The sequence below is a fragment of the Microtus oregoni genome, unplaced genomic scaffold (genome assembly GCF_018167655.1).
Source record: "Microtus oregoni isolate MIOR12 unplaced genomic scaffold, Mior012 000068F_ref0000429, whole genome shotgun sequence".
Lineage (NCBI taxonomy): Eukaryota > Metazoa > Chordata > Mammalia > Rodentia > Cricetidae > Microtus > Microtus oregoni.
The window spans coordinates 3,969,522-3,986,474 of record NW_024543975.1 but is presented as its reverse complement, the minus strand read 5'-3'; the positions used below and the strand labels follow the sequence as shown (position 1 = coordinate 3,986,474).

The 16,953-nt window shown below is 37.9% G+C and overlaps 1 protein-coding gene across 2 annotated transcripts in view; it reads right to left on the bottom strand.

The window, feature by feature from the left end:
- Positions 1-16,953, bottom strand: part of Lrrc4c (leucine rich repeat containing 4C) — a 1,344,378-nt gene that overhangs the window by 1,326,278 nt on the left and 1,147 nt on the right. The window lies entirely within an intron of this gene.

Genomic DNA, 16,953 nt, shown 5'->3' with positions numbered 1-16,953 from the left:
AGATTCTCCCATCTCTAATCCCCTCTAAGATGCTATACCCATGGCCAATATTCTAGATAAGGTTTAAGATTAAAACCATTTGCTTCATTACAATCTAAATCCAAAATAATGAAAGCAAATTCAACACTGAGATCATGTTAGTCTCTGTGATGGAGAAGAAGATAATAAAAAAAACCTATGGACTGCGCGTTCTCCTGCAAAGTACTTCAGTATCCTGGGTACTAAGTCCTGATACCAGGGTAGTTCATGAGAAAGAAGAGGGATCTATCGCTTGTTTCAGAGGATGGTATATGAAGAGTGGGGAGATTTTACAAATGGCCACATTGTGTCTTCTACTCTCCATACCCCAATATATATCCTGATGTCACAAATAATGCTATAACATCTCCAGTGATGAAAAGAAGGCGGAAAATGTGTAACTTTTCTTTTTCCCTCAATAATTTCAGTCAAATCCTTTCATTCTTGATTTTTCTGCAGTTTTCACGGTAGGTTTAAATTAAAATCAGTCATTCTGAAAGAAGAAAAGTAACATGAATTTTAAATCTGGCTTCCATAGTTGTCAATTTTTTTTAAAGTCTTTCTTACTAACCCATAATTGATGGAGGAAGGTCATTGGTTAAATAAAGAAACTGCCTTGGCCCTGATAGGTTAAAATTTAGATAGGTGGAGTAAACAACAGAATGCTGGGTGGAAGAGGAAGTGAGCTCAGATGCCATGCAGCTCTCTCCAGGGTAGACGCAATGCAGCTAGCCACCAGGTCAGACATGCTGAATCTTTCCCAGTAAGCACACCAAGTGGTGCTACACAGAATATTAGAAATGGGTTAGATCAATATATAAGAGCTAGCCAATAAGAGGCTGGAACTAATGGGCCAAACAGTGTTTAAAAGAATACAGTTTGTGTGTTGTTATTTCGGGTAAACCTAGCCGGTGGCAGGAGCTGGGTGGCGGAATGCAACCCGCAGCTCCCACAACACATAATTCTATGTTTAGATTCCCAGCTAAAAGCATATCAATTCCATCTGTTGCTCTTGTTACTCAATAACAGGTTAATGGATGGCATATAAAGGAGCTTGCTACATGCATGGACACAGGTCCACCATGGCTACCAAATGACAACCCATGGGCCTGCAGCTGTCCTTGGACTCACTCTAAAAATGTGAAATGAATTTTCGAGCCTCTTGTCTGGTTCCTAGACTTCTCTGTGAGTATACTGAGACTCGTTTAACATTGTTATAGAGTATCTTATCCATAGCCACTGTTGTTGGTGTCGTTTTACCTGAAGACTGTAGAACTCTCACAATTGGTGGAAATACACAGAGGTATGGGAATCTGTTTAACACACTCCCCTGAAGATTTTATTTGTGAAGAGATCAATGAGACTTCAGAAATCTTCTTGACTTCTTTCAATTCTACATATATGCAGGGCAGCCTCTGACCTTGAGAATGATATCTTGTCAAGGCCTTTGGTCCGATAGCCTTTTTCCCCTCAACTCACCATTCAACTACAAACTAATATCCACTATGCTGCTTAATCCCCTGTTTTTGTATTACACTGGGAAGGACTCCAGGATCATGAGTTGTACAAAAACAAATAGTCATGCTACACAGTGGTAGCAAGTGCTTTAATTCCAGTACTCAGAAGGCAGAGAGAGGTGGAACTTTGTGAGTTCGAGACCAGCCTGATCTACAAAGTGAGTTCCAGGTCAGCCAGGGCAGTTATACAGAGAAACCCTGTCTCAAAAATCAAACAAACAAATAAAAGAGAATTCATTATTATTAAGATGGGCTTAAAAGCATTCCTACCATTTGTACATTTGTGTCCTGATAGTTCCCTTCCTGTGGAGATTGGAAAGATCATTCAACCTGAGGAAGTTAGACTTCCTGCTTGGGAAGAGAATTTCTTCAGTCAGTATTAAAGGGAGGATGTGGGGCAGCTTGAAGACTGCAGATCTGCTCAGCTGCTGCTCAGTGAGCAGCTGGTAATGCAGCATTCATATCATGCTGGCTCAGCTAAGAATACTCTTTCTATTCTTGCCTGCTCTTTGTTTTGTTTTGTTTTGTTTTGAGGATGAGGTGTTAGGGAAAGAAGCAGCATCTGAATGCATTTCATGGTTATCCTGCATTTTAGAAACCAATGAATTCTCTTAGTCAACCTCAACAACACAGAGGCTACCTGGTCCTCCAGGAAAACTGCCAATCTCTGAAAGATTCTGGTTATTAAAAATTCCCAAGGTTTATATTCCTAGATGTTCACTTAGACCCAGTTATAGATGTTGCCCCTTAACACAATCGCAGTCGTTGAAAGTGATGGAAAGGCTATATGGTTCAGAAATGCTTTGATCTAAGAGGATATTATTGCACACTGCTTATTGCACATATAAGACAACATGCTATTGGAAAATATCAACATGTTTCTGCAGTCGAATTTTATGGAAATGTCAGTGCTCTTACCACGGACAAATGGTCATATATTCCATTATTAAGAAGAGTGAGTTGACCTGTAACAGCAGAAGTGGTTGGGTTCCCAATATGAATTCATGATTGAATAACGGTTAACTCTAACACATCGAAGAGCATGCTTTATGCACCTTATTGAAGATGATTAGGTTCCTCAGGGAGTTGTGTCATAAAACAACATTTCATCTTTATATATTCACATATGAATCACATGAGGATTAGCTAGTATGCAGGTTCCCATCCACAGAACAATTGTTATATAAGTCACTGTTCCCACAGGGCTTTCAAGGGGCACTGTTAATTTACTAATTGTTAATAGATGTTTCATAAAAACAGTGTTCCATACTTGAATAAATGTGGGAAAAAACTGAATTTTATCAAATTAAGCATGGAGGTTAATACAAGACTTCCAAGATCCTTCAAATATCATTCTTTACATATCTTTGTAAAAGAAAAGAATAGTATGGAGTATTTTACATATCTATGAGATGTAACAATAGCTTAAGCCTTGGACATATGGAAGTGTTTGGTTTTGAAAGTATATTAGATGATTTTCTGTGGCAATTGTGTAAGATATACATACATCATTTCACAGAAGTCACTATTTTAAAGATGTGACAGGACCACATTCCATATTACATTTCATTGTAATTAATATAACCTGTCTACTTTGTCTATTGCTTTGATAGCATTCAGAAAAAAACTAGAATTAACTGCTAAGCCAAAAAGAACCAGGGAAGAAAGTTTGTTGAGGAGATGAGGACCCACAAATTTCATTTTCCATTCCATCATAATTCATGCCAGACCGTGGTTCTACCTCCAAAAGATAGCTAAAAGATTGAAACATACCCCAAGTTTAGTCCTGTTTTTAAGCATCCCCCTTCTGTTGATGAGTTTATTCTTATCATTTTAGTTCCTATGCATATAATTTCAATTTTAAATTGCCAGGACTTCTTCATAAAGACATACACCCATCCATAAAACAACAACTTGGGTAAAGAAATTCAACTCGTCTAAGTCCCATAGTAGCAATAACATCTCAGAACTTGGTGAAAAAAAAAAAAAGCAAAAAAATCTTTTACAGAAATGAGTCACCCACTTTCACTGCCTGATGTACAGAAATCTTCTATGTAGCCATAATCGTCATAAAGAGCCTATTTTATAACACCAGCTTCTACTTCTGAAGCCGAGTCAGTGGGACGCAGGCTATAAAATTCCACTTCTTCAAATCATTTTCCCATGCACATCACAGCCCAGCTCAAATGACCTCTACCAGTGTTTCCCATAAGTGGAGTAGAAATCTCTGCTCATAGTTTAAGACTTCCAAGAATTAGATCTTTGAAATAGGGTTTCAATGTCCAGCATTTAAGAAGGGGAAGATCTAATCACAAATACCTTTCCTATAATGACTTTCTATTTGACAACCCTATGAATCTGATAAATGCCTGAATCTGATGATGTGTGAACAGATAAAAAAAAAATAACTGTGCATCTGAACATTTTTCCAGGTAATCTCTTCCTTCTGACCTCCAAATATTCAATCCTTTTCGTTCTTTCAACTGAGGGGAAAATACTGTTTCTAAATACAGTTCACAGCTGACACAAATCGCAGCTTAGTCTCTGACAATGGACATCATTAAAGCTTAGATTTGATAGTATCTGATAACAAACTCTACCCTGCCTTACTCCATCACCCTGAATTGACTCATCTCTTCCAATGCAATATTGTTAAGAGGACAAACTTGTGCAAAAGATAAGGCTCGAATTAATAGATGTATGATTTAGTTCCAGTAAAATTATGTTGTCATTTATTGTTTGCAATGCTGTCTTGCAATGTTTTTCTATCTAGTTTCTCACAGACATGTAGCTATCAAACACACTTGTCTATGGTGCAAAACTGTGGAGATTCACTGGGGTGGGAAAGGCCAAATAAAATATTCCAGTTCATACCTTCTGTATGCCAGCCTTTTAACAGTTCTCCTTCATGCCCCTCTGAAGGCAATACTATCTTTCTTTTCATTCCTCTGAGGAATGTTTCATTTTCCACTGTTCATGTATCTACGACTGTCTTCATTCATTCCAGACATGTTTAAGGATGAAAATCCATTGACTTTTGTATGCAAGGGTGATAGACATTATGTTGGATCTGGGAATGAAAGATCATGGTGTATGGACTTTGTCTTGGGCAATCTTCACAGACTTATGAGATATAGAAAAAAAAAAACATGGACAGACTTCTGCAAATAAGATGTACATGTGTCGTACTTGATGTTTACATGATGCTAAGACTCAGTTTCTTGTTTGATCTTCAGATCAACATAACTTATTGAGCAATTCAAAGGACATACTTGGTAAATCCATTACACAGCAAGGACTGAATAAATACTGAAGAGACATGACAACTGCTCATTTCGATCTTCCGTGTGAAGCTGTAAAGAGCATAATACAAGGCGATAAGCAGATATACAAAAGGATTTTCAAATAAACCCAAGAAAGGTCTGAGATAGAACACAGTTCAGAAGTGCTATTCTGCCAAGAAGACCAGAGTTATGGAAGGATCATCTGCTTTCTAGTTAGGAAATGAGCTGTGTGGTTCAAAGTAAAATATAAATACAACTTAAAATGTTGCAGCACAGGGAAAAATGGTGTTGCGCTGACCTTCCAAACAAAGCCTGATAACAATGAGAAAAGAAGAAAAGAAAGTAAAAAGTGTAAACTATCTTTAAATTATGTAGATGATCTAGGCATAATTTGAAGGCATAATTTTGACCCTATGTCTGATAGACTACAAGCACATTTAAGGTAAGGCCTACATCTTCTCAAATCTTGCTTCAAATGGGTATTCAAAGAGTGAAAATACCCCATAAAAATTATCTGAAATGCATATGCCCTTTGATTTTTAAAAAATAGAACCTCAAGGAACTTGAGATATAAGTGCCTGTGTGTGTGTGTGTGTGTGTGTGTGTGTGTGTTGATTTGTGCGTGCGTGAACATGGGAAGTAAGGATATTGCTTCCTAAGAATGTGTACAGAACAATTGCTGAGAGCATCAAATCTGATAGAATCCCAAGTACCTATTAATGTGTTTGCGAGGGTACAACAATCCTCAGAACATATAATAAAATTTTACTCCCTGGGTGGTGATAGCGCAGGCCTTTAATCCCAGCACTAGGTGAATCTTCTGTGAGTTCAAGGCCGCCCTGGTCAACAAGAGCTAGTTCAAGGGCAGACTTCAAAGATATAAATAAACCCTGTCTCAGAAAATCAAAAATAAAATAAAATTTGACTCACTGCATGTGGGTATATGTGCATTCAGGTATGTGTGTGTGTGCATGTGTGTGTATATGTGTGTGTATACATACCTCATGTCTTTTAGGTTTATTTGAAAGTTTTTCTTCCTTTTATATCAACTAGCTTGCTTAATATTCTTTTTTCTCAATGTTGCTTCTCCAATAATTGGGAAAATGTGGTGATTTGTAATGGGCCTGCAACTCATTAGTGTTATTTATCCAGGTTCTACTGTATCTCACCAGACACACAAACAAGGCTGCTGCACACATCTGTTTCTGAAACTCTTTTTCATAATCATCCATAATATTTGTGCTTTAAAACTGGGAAATGATTACCCCTTAATCAGCTGTTTGTTTTACTGGGCTGCACAAATATAAGTAGTATAATCCATAAATAATTTTAGAATAAATCATAACAAAATTTCCATTTGCATAGAACTTTAGAAATTTAAAGTATTTACAGCTTTTAAAGACATCTAAGCATACACACACACACACACACAAACACACACATATACACATATTTCCTTAAGAAAGAAGGTGTTAAATGACCTAGAAAAGATTTCCAACTACAGGTATTTGTTTATCCAGGTGGATGCTCCAAGATTTTTAACAGCCATATTGCTCTACCTTTCTACCTATTTAGCTTTCAATTTTAAAAATATGGACTTCATAATTTTCCAGAAAGAATAAATTTAGGAAATGAATATGAAGTTGCAGACAAATGAAAAACACAGAATACATGCCAGTTGTTGTGATTCCGATTTGGCAGATAAAACATTTCTCCTTCTGAAGGATGTTTATATCTACCAACAGCAAATTGGAGGCAGTTGTCAAATGCTCGATGTGGGTCTGCAGACTGGGGAAACTTGGCAGTCTTAAAGCCAAATCAGTCACAATCCCACTCAAGAATTTGAGGAGCTAGCCTGGTGTGCTGTAAGCAACCAAATGGATGCTACCACTGTGAAGTTCTAAACTGCTTAAAACAAGGAGTGCACAGGACAGAGACTACAACAGATGCAGACTAGGAAAGGGTTAATGATACCTCCATATGAGAAAGTCAAGTTGGGACTGACCTTGGAAAGTTGAAGCTGGGAGAAAGCTGAAAGAATAGGAAAGCCAAGAGGAAAGATGATCCTCCTAGTAAGTATGACAGATGGGAAGGGTTCTTGCTAAGAAATACGGGGGTGGGGAGGGATGACTGAGGTAGAGAAATGTGTCTTCTGATTCTGGATTCCCAATTTAGCAATCATTACTGAGAGTGACTAAAAAGGGGAATGGACCGGTCCTGGGCACAGACACAGGAAGAAATGAACTCTTCCTATTCTTGTTTCTGAAACACAGAACCAACATGTCGACAAATACTGACAGCAGTGACCTAAGATAATAGCTGATTAAGAAGTTGGTAGAAAAAAAAAAACTCTCTCACTTCTTCAAGTAGCTGTTATGGTTTTGAACAGGGTTTTGAATTAGAATTTCGTGATTTCAAAGAGCTTCTCTTTTCTTCTGTTTTTCTGGTAGTTTACCTTGAATCGAGACCCTAACTCAAATATCAGGATACCCTTTGAAGAAAGCTAGCACATTTGCAAGTCCTTCATTGCTCAATTGTCCTGGCTGTATATTGAAAGAAAGAGAACAATTTCTTGAAGCAGAGAAAGTACCTCTTACATCTCTCAAACCTCAAGCCAAAGTGTCATGCTAAGACTGAAAGGTCAAAAGTTAGCTTTCAACCAGCTCTCCAGGTTTTGGTTGGTATTCTGATCAAAAGTTAAAGAAATGAGAGTGGTGTTAGTTATATCTTGATTTTCAACTTCTCATTTTACAATAATAAATAAGGTAAGGGAAGTTTTGAAAAAGTGTTTTATGGAGAAAAAATTCAACAATTCGGGAAAAAAATTAACTAGAGGGTATTGGTAAATCTAAAAGAAAATAAAGGGAGGAATAGAGAATAGGGCCAAACTTTGTTTAAGAAGAATAAAGGCTCAAATTGGAGGAGGTGGAGCACCTGGGTTGTGTAGCCATATTCAATGACACAGACATCTACACAGCTTGTAATGATCTATTTCTTTAGAAAAATCACAAGTTGAATAAATTTGGTTTCCCTGTCAGCATCTCCAGAATAAAGATGTACCTCTTTGCATGACTGTGGTGCATCTGTAGCAACTTCACTGAGAATATCTTGAGGGCTCTTTTTTTTTTTTCTTCAAAAAACTCTGGAAGGGCTCAAACCCTTTCTTCATTTTTGCTCGCTATTAAACTGTTCATTTAGTATCAGACCTAGCTATCTTTCTGTATTACATTTCCAACCAAGAATGCCTCTGTTTTGCTTCTGCAAAACTCTGAACTACTTTGGCTATCATGTTAACTTCTCCTTTATCAATGTAATGGTAATATTTTAGTGATTACTCATATTGCTTACACTTTTGTTCCTCATAATAATTAGATTACACATGCAGTAAACCACATAATGTGTTCAGCAAACAAATACAGAGTAGACATGGCAAAAGAAATGGTTACAAAAATTGAAGAATAGAATATTTTCATACCAAACATTAATTGTTCAGTAAAAATTTTGATTTAGTGATGTCAAATATCTCAACTAATATTTATGGCTTCGTTGTGAAATTCAGACGTAAGAATTAGGTTTGATTACTGATTATTGTTAAAGATATATTTGTCCATCTGATGAATCTCAGAGAAAACAGAATATACTAGATACGTGGAACAGAGCTGCTCTTTGAAGATTCTTGTGGGAGTAGAGGGTTGAATGGAGGTATGCTGACAAAGATGATAGAAATGAATGCCAATCTTGGAGCTGCAAAGATATACAGAAGAGGGAGGCAAGAAGGAACAAGAGGACAAAAAAATGAAAGAGAATGAGGGAGGTGTAGCATCAATCAGAAGAAAACATGAAGAGATCTTTAGTTAGATCTTATTTCAGGAAAGGTCTTGTACCAAGGTGGACCTGCTGACATTTCAAACCTAGTCTCATATATTCTATGACACTGAAGTCAAAGGGAATTTACTAGTAAGATGCTCAACACTTCCCAATAGGCCAGATTTCTTGAAAGAAAAAAGATCCTAATCAGACCATGTAAACATGGTTTCTCTTTAAATAAGGAAGTGCTGAATTCTGCCCTCCTGTAAATCTGTAGTCCAGATTGCTTATGGACATGAAATAATATCTACACCAAGCAAAAATCAAAAAATCTATTTGCTTGCTACTAGGTTTGCAGCAAAATATGTTACTTTATTAGGATAACTATGCAAATTATTTGTCCTTCACATTTTTACTGTTTTATTCAAACATTATCTCGGTATGTGTAGAAAATCTACTTTACTTAAACATATCATTTATATTGATTCTCTAATAGATTCACAATAGGTGAAGTCACAGGTTTTATTTTAGGGAATTTTTGACAAATGTGCCCTGAAAATTTATCTACTCCATCCTTGATTCTATGACTTGACACATAAAATACACATATGTAGATAAAAAGTCTTGTGTACTAAGAAAGTACTGGAACCTGTCATCACTGAGTAACCGAGTATTTTTCCATCAAGCATTAGCAGGCTATGTTGTTTCTTACATACATACTTGCATAAATATAAATGTATATCTAAAATCATATAAAAATACAGTTGAATATTTTCATTGCATCTAAACTCTAGATAAATTTTGTACAAGAATGAGAGATTTAAAATTAAATTTTCATGCTTTTTTTGACACAAGCAAGTCGAAGGCAGATTATTATCTCTTCTCTTTAACTAGAAAACTTTGCAGATGAGAAGATTGCTCAGTCACTAGGATAAAGTGCTTGCTTTGCAAGGCATGAGGTTCTGAACTCACTTTCCAAAACCCATCTAAAAATCACTGGTCATATTGGTGGACGTTGTGATGCCACTACTGGGAAGGCAAAAAGAAGTGAAGCTGAGACTTGCTGGCCAGCCAGTCTAGTCCACTTGGTGAGTTCCAGGCCATTGAAAGGCACAGCCTCAAAAAAGGGTGAACTGTACCTAAGGAATGAAACCCAAGGCTGTTCTACCCTCCACATGCACTCTCCGTACACACAAGGGTGCACACACATATACACAAATGTAGGAGCTACCAAAATGTGGTTTCGTTTCCTCCTTTTTATAACAAATCTGGGAGTTCCATTCTAGAATTACAATTTCTTCAGAACTTTTGTATCTGTGTGTCAGACAGACAAAAACACTTAATATTGTTCGTTCATGTCATATAACTGTTTTAATACCTTCAACATACAAAAATAATCCTATAAACTAAAATTCTAAGATACAATCATAATTACTATTAGTGATGATTAAAAGCAAACAATGTTCCTTAGTATCACAATGAAATCCTTTGTAATGAGAGAAAATCCTATCCCAATCTCTGTTCGTGGTGGTTTATAAGATTGGCTTTTCCTAGTCATTTTACAATTCTGCAAGTCAAGGTACTGAAGTACAGATAGAAAGTTAACCTACCCAAAGTTCCATCACTAAAAAAGTGGGTACACAGACTGATACTTCCCATGATGTTCATTCTATCAATGCCTCCAAACTTTCAATTGAAGTATAATACCCCACCTGATGCCAACCATTCCAATAAGACTTGTAAAATCATGAAAGAAAAAGATGCCTGCCTCAAGCTCTAGACAAATCTAATTACCATAAAATATAAACTACTAATGATGTACTGTACAGAGGATATTAACTGATTCAAAGGGAAAATATTCTCGGATCTCTTAGAAACAACAATGATTTTATATATATATATGGACACCATAATGTAAAAGAATAGATTTGAGGTTTTTTTACAATTCTTTTTCCATTTTCTTTTCTTTTCTTTTTTTTTTAATTTCCGCCTCCTCCCCGCCTCCTTTTTCCCTCCCCCTTCCCCCACTCCCCACACCCCACTCCCCTCCCCCTCCCTCTCCAGTCCAAAGAACAGTCAGGGTTCCCTGCCCTGTGGGAAGTCCAAGGTCCTCCTCCCTCCATCCAGGTCTAGGAAGGTGAGCATCCAAACAGGCTAGGCTTCCATAAAGCCAGTACATGCAGTAGGATCAAAACTCAGTGCCATTGTCCTTGGCTTCTCAGCAGCCCTAATTGTCTACCATATTCAGAGAGTCCAGTTTTATTCTATTGTTTTTCAGTCCTAGTACAGCTGGCCTTGGTGAGTTCCCAATAGATCAGCCCCACCGTCTCAGTGGATGGGTAGTAACCTAAAATCTAATATTTGGGGTAAAAATTTAACCTCCTTTTGCTTTGTGTACTGAGAAAAGTTTGTACAGATTTTTTTTCTCTTTACTTTATGAGTGTTTTGAATATGTATGTGTACCATCTGCATGCCTACTACCAGAGGTGATCAAAAGAGGCATCAGATCCTTTGGAACTGGTTTTGCACATGATTGTGAACCTTCATGTAGGTGCTGGAAATCAAACCCTGTTCCTCTCCAAGATCAACAAGAGCTCTGAACTGCTCATTCATTGCCCTTGCTCCCAAATTCACTAATATTTTAAGAGAGTACATACATTGCATAACTGTCCAGAACACAGAATACAACTATTACTTTTTGTGATAATTATAACTTACTACATTAGTTTGATGTGCATTGTCAATATAATCTGCAGTATATGCTGGAGAAAATTTCTTTAGCTCCATCCCCAGGTTGTGGCACTCAGGGCAGCAGTGTGAGTATGTTTGTGTTACTGTGAATCACTGACATCTATTTTCCCTCTTTTGCTGCTCTAGACATGAATTATGTAAAATGGAATTTTAAGTGCTGGGAGTTTAAATTCTGTCTTTGTTACAAGCAAATCATAAAGCAGAGTCCATTCATTACTGGAGAGTAAGAGTCCACATTCTGAAGGGCAGAGCCCAGCTCTGTTCATGTACAGGGAAAGGCTGACTAGGCAGAACAGAAATACCTGGGTCAAGTGGTACCAGCCGTGCAGAGTTAGCAAAGCAGAATTGGCCTCCTCGCTGACAGCTCAGCTAGCTACATTAATAGGAACAAGGCTTTTTACATCTTTAGCAATATGTTCTTGAACTAAATAAAGGTCGTACACAATGACATAGCTCCATATGGGTCAGATGCTAGAAGAGGACTCTTAATTCTGTTAAGCTATCAAGTCAAAATTCTAAGGAGCAGTCCTGCGATTGCAGCATGCCACATTCAAATGCTGGAATTGCAGCAAAGGGAAATGAAGAGAGACCTGCACGTCTCACAGAAGTGACCACCTGGCAGTGCCTTTCAGCTAGCTACCTAATAAATAGATATCTTTCATTGTCAGTGATCAAAAGGAGACAGTAGATAGAGCAATGTTAACAGCATTTGCTGACATTTTAATTGTTTCTGTAGCGACATATGGATGGATGCACATGATTCTACTTACATTCAGTATCATTTTGACAATTGTAAGCATAAGTGCAACAACATCTGGAAAGTGCTTCGGCTGCTCTGAGAAAGTCTGATCAATCCTTCAAGCTAACTTACAGAAACATAGCTTCATCTCTCCAGCTTTAGCCCTCTGCATAAGATAAAAATATCCTGAATCAGGTTGGTCCTTCTCTTCCTCAAACTAGATTAAGATTGATAAAAAACAAATAAACAAACAAACTGTGAGCTACCAACATAAATCTAATTTCATATGAAAGGTTTTACTGACTGAATTATGAACCCATCAGAGAAATCTCTTTGATTGACTGTTCCTGTTTTATAGAATAGGAAACGTAGGCTTTGAGAGATGATCTATTCCAAGTCTGTTCAACTGCAAAGCTAATGTTGTTAACATACATTGTCTTTATCGCTGCCTTGTAATCCTAGTCTGTCTCATACATGCAATTCAATTTGATAATGCTTGTCCTCATTAAGACCTGGCTGTTATTGTAGATAAATATGCTACCCTATTTTTACAGTTTCCAAAAGCCACTCAAATTCTTTTTTTTTTTTTTTTAATTTATTTATTTATTAAGGATTTCTGCCTCGTCCCCACAACCGCTTCCCATTTCCCTCCCCCTCCCCCGATCAATTCCCCCTCCCTCATCTGCTCGAAGAGCAATCAGGGTTCCCTGACCTGTGGGAAGCCCAAGGACTGCCCACCTCTATCCAGGTCTCGTAAGGTGAGCATCCAAACTGCCTAGGCTCCCACAAAGCCAGTACGTGCAGTAGGATCAAAAACCCACTGCAATTGTTCTTGAATTCTCAGTATTCCTCATTGTCCGCTATGTTCAGCTAGTCCGGATTTATCCCATGTTTTTTCAGGCCTAGGCCAGCTGGCCATGGTGAGATCCCAATAGAACATCCCCATTGTCTTAGTGTGTGGGTGCACCCCTCGTGGTCCTGAGTTCCTTGCTCGTGCTCCGTCTCCTTCTGCTCCTGATTTGGACCTTGAGATTTCTGTCCGGTGCTCCCGTGTGGGTCTCTGTCTCCTTTCATCGCCTGATGAAGGTTAATATTCCTGAGGATGCCTATGTGTTTGTCTTTGGATTCACCTTCTTATTTAGCTTCTCTAGGAACATGAATTCTTGTGTACAGTTTTATTATGGACTAGAATTTTTGAATCCTACAAACTCTGTAATAGCCTGTGTATCCTTGCCAAAAAGTTAGAATTTCCAAGTGTCTTTCTTCACCTTGTTTTCTTCCTCTTTCCTTCCTTCCTCCCTCATTACCTCCGTCGCCCCTTCATCCCTTCCTTCCTTCCTTCTTTCCTTCCTTCCCATTTATTCCTCCCTCTCTCCCTCCCTTCCCCTCTCTCCCTCCCTATCTCCTTTCCTTTCTTCCTTTCTTCTTTTCTTTTATAGTCACTTCTGGAAATCCAGTACCAATAATCATTTTACAGTTACAATGTTTTCTATTTTTCATGAATCTACAAATGTTTTGACTCCTATAGCCTGACCAGTCACTTAAAAATTTATACATGTATGTACATACATGAATACACACACACATATATATATTATATATATACACACATACATATATACATGCACAAACAGAGAATCTACCAAGCAACTACAAAAGGAGGTAAAGTTAACAGTTGGAAAAACAAGCAAACTATAGCAAAAAATAGTACTATCTGATCACAAAGAAAACACATCTTGTTTAACAGATTTCATTTAAAAGTGTATCGGACAAATAAACTTTGTTTTCAAATTATATTTGAGGATCTTATTAAGCAGTAAACAATACTGTTGGATATCTTCTGATCTCAATCCAGAGTTTACTGTCTCCTGGTTATAACTCAAGCCTCCACTATGCCTTATCTTAGTTATTGCTATGTGGTCCCAAATTTAATATAGATAATTGAATGGGATTATTCAGTCTATTTCAACCTTAAACTCCGTATCCAGTTCACAGAACAGTTAATCATCTTTTCTTTTGTAATAATGGAAATCCCATAAAATTTGTTTTTAGTAGTAAGGAACAATAATTAGGACATATAATACATCCGTTGCGTAGATTATTTATTCCATCTGGAGACTCAAGACGTTGCATTTCCTTCAGAAGGTTGAAGCTCTGACCCTGTTTGCACCATCATTGTTTGTATCAGCCTAAGATTTTATGTAGCTCTAAGTTGTAGTAATGACTCAGCAATCAAAACCTCAGGGTCAGGATGCTTGGTTTGTTTGTTCTGACAGGGCCAGAGAACCAAGAGTTCTTTTTCATATTGAACTAACTGGATAATCTTCCTGGCTTCCTTTAAAGGATCTCAGAAGCTAACTTTCCAGCTGTCAACTCTGTCTGTTTGAGAGTGAAGGAACTATTCATGTGTTAAGTGTCCTGGGTATTAAAAGCATAGAAACACACTGGAGAGTGTTGGGTCTGGTTGGCTGAGTTGAGCAAAGAGCCAGAGAAAGGTCTTCCCACTAACTGGAATTAAAAAGAGGAGGAAATGGAAGTTCCCTTATTCTCCCCCAATAAATTCAAAGCAGTCCTTTATCAATTCATTCTTTATAAATATCCTTGCATCTATTTATTTGAAGGAACATCATTGTCTTCAGTGGGTATGCTGACATACTATTCCTACTGAAATGAAAGTTCCCATCCCTCCCCTTTCCTTGCTTTTTGCCTTTGAGTTCACTAAGCAAGAAAGCCAAGCCTGTTAAACCTCAAAATATTCTCTACCAAAATTCAAGGTTCAAAAAAGTCTGCCATGAACCCTGGAGAAAGGTCTGAGCAAAAGCTGTTTACTGTTGCTATACCTGAGCTAAACATAGTGAGGCAAAGTTGCATTTGCACAAACAGCCTCAGGAGCCCTTGAGATGCAATGGCTTTGCTTTATACATTGGGCCAGCTGAAGTCAGAGCATTCTGGGTTGACTGATACTTCACTGCTATTAGTAACCTAAAATAACTGATAATGAAAACATTGCAACTTCTGGAAGATTCTCTCCTTGCAATTATTAAATCTCAAATAAATAAAAGACAGAATAATATCCGTTTGCTTTCAAATGGTGTTGAGAATTCATCTACACAATTAATTTCCCCGCACCCCCAGTTTAAATCCACATGCATACTGCCTGAGAATGTGAGTGGGAAGGGGGCAGACAAAGTTAGACAGTCTCAAAGCAAAGAGGCACTAGTTTGTTGACGTCCAGAATGGCATTAAGAAAGGACTTCTCTTTTTTTCCAAAGAGTAGTATCAAGTAGATGACCCCAAGCACTGCCCACTCTTCTGAGAACTAGTTATCAGAAGCTGCAGGTGAATGAGCAGTTGAGAAGGAAAGGGATAATCAGTATCTTCACAGAGTCTGGGAGGCCCCGACAGCCTGCTGCTCCCTGCTGGCATCTGGAACTTCCCTGCCCTTCTTTTCTTAAACTTTGTGTTTCTTATTTATGTATCTACTACTGACTTTAAGTTTCATGATCCTTACCTCATCCTCTCCTTTAGAAAAAAAATAAAATTCTGATTATGACTGCTACTGTGCTCCAGCCACTTCAATAAAAAAAAAAAGAATAGAAAATGCTCTTTTTATAATAATGAAACAATAGCTAGAATCTATGAGAAAAAATATGCCAGTTAATAATAGCCAGTAAGAAGGGTATATCATGACGTGTGTCTCAGAGTTTTCCCAGAGAGAACTGTGTGGAGTGTCAGTCACAGGGCCAGCTGGGGGCAGGGAACAGCTCTTAGCAGCTGCAGTTAAGCTCCTCCAACATCCGTGTACAACAATCATTAGATAACCTTGTCTTTACATTTCGTGTCTTTGCTTATTTGGTAATTTCCCTTATAGGAAAGAAGAAGAAATATCAGTTTCTTTTAGTATAAGGTCTGACATCTCCAAACTTGGATGCAGTTATGAATCTTTGACTACATCAGTCATTTTTGAATAGATCTCTTATGCTGTAATTAGCATCTTTTAGCTAAATATAGTCATCAGTAGTTGGAAAGCATCGCTTAGGTGTGCCCTCCTTTGCCTAGTTAGCATACTTGTCATCTCTGCCATGAACATGATCACAACAGTCTTTAGAGTTGGCTCACAGCCCACAGAAAGTCCCCACTCCACTTCAAATACACCACCATAGACAGTTCCCGAGGAAGACCATCATTCTAGCACTTTCGCTTGGGGATTTCGGCATTTTAGAAATCTATTTACAAGTTGTTTTCCCTATTTGATAGAAGTGAGGTGCCAAATCGGACATAAATACACTCACAACTACAGAGATGCAGACACAGTTACAGGGAAATAGTATTTTCCTTTCTTGAGATCAAAGAAAGGTAAAATGTTACCTTCATTTCAGTTTCAAGGAAAGAGAGGGGCAAAGATTTAAGGTACAGGTAACCACCAGGGATCATTGAGGAGCCTGAGCCCAGCAAGACGTGTGACTGAAGTCACATGAATTCCGATGCTGCTTTCTTTTACAGCCAAGAATACATAATTAGGAGCAATTTTCAACCACACTTCCTTCTCTCGGGACTGCATTGGTTGAGAAAAATGTCCCCAAACAACAGATACCGGTAGTCTGAAGCAGGGGACACGGTGTTTAAAAGGGTTAATGAGATACAGCAGGAAGAGTCAAACCAAAAGTGAGCCTGACAACACAAACAGTTCCCACTTTGTTCTCATTTGCTCCTGGTAGTGGCTGTGCTCCCGAGCACATATAACTGCTCTTGGGAAAAAGAAAAAAAAAAAAAAAGATCTTCAGGACTCTACTTTTCAGTTATTATAAAAGTCTGATTATACCCCCACTGCCATCCC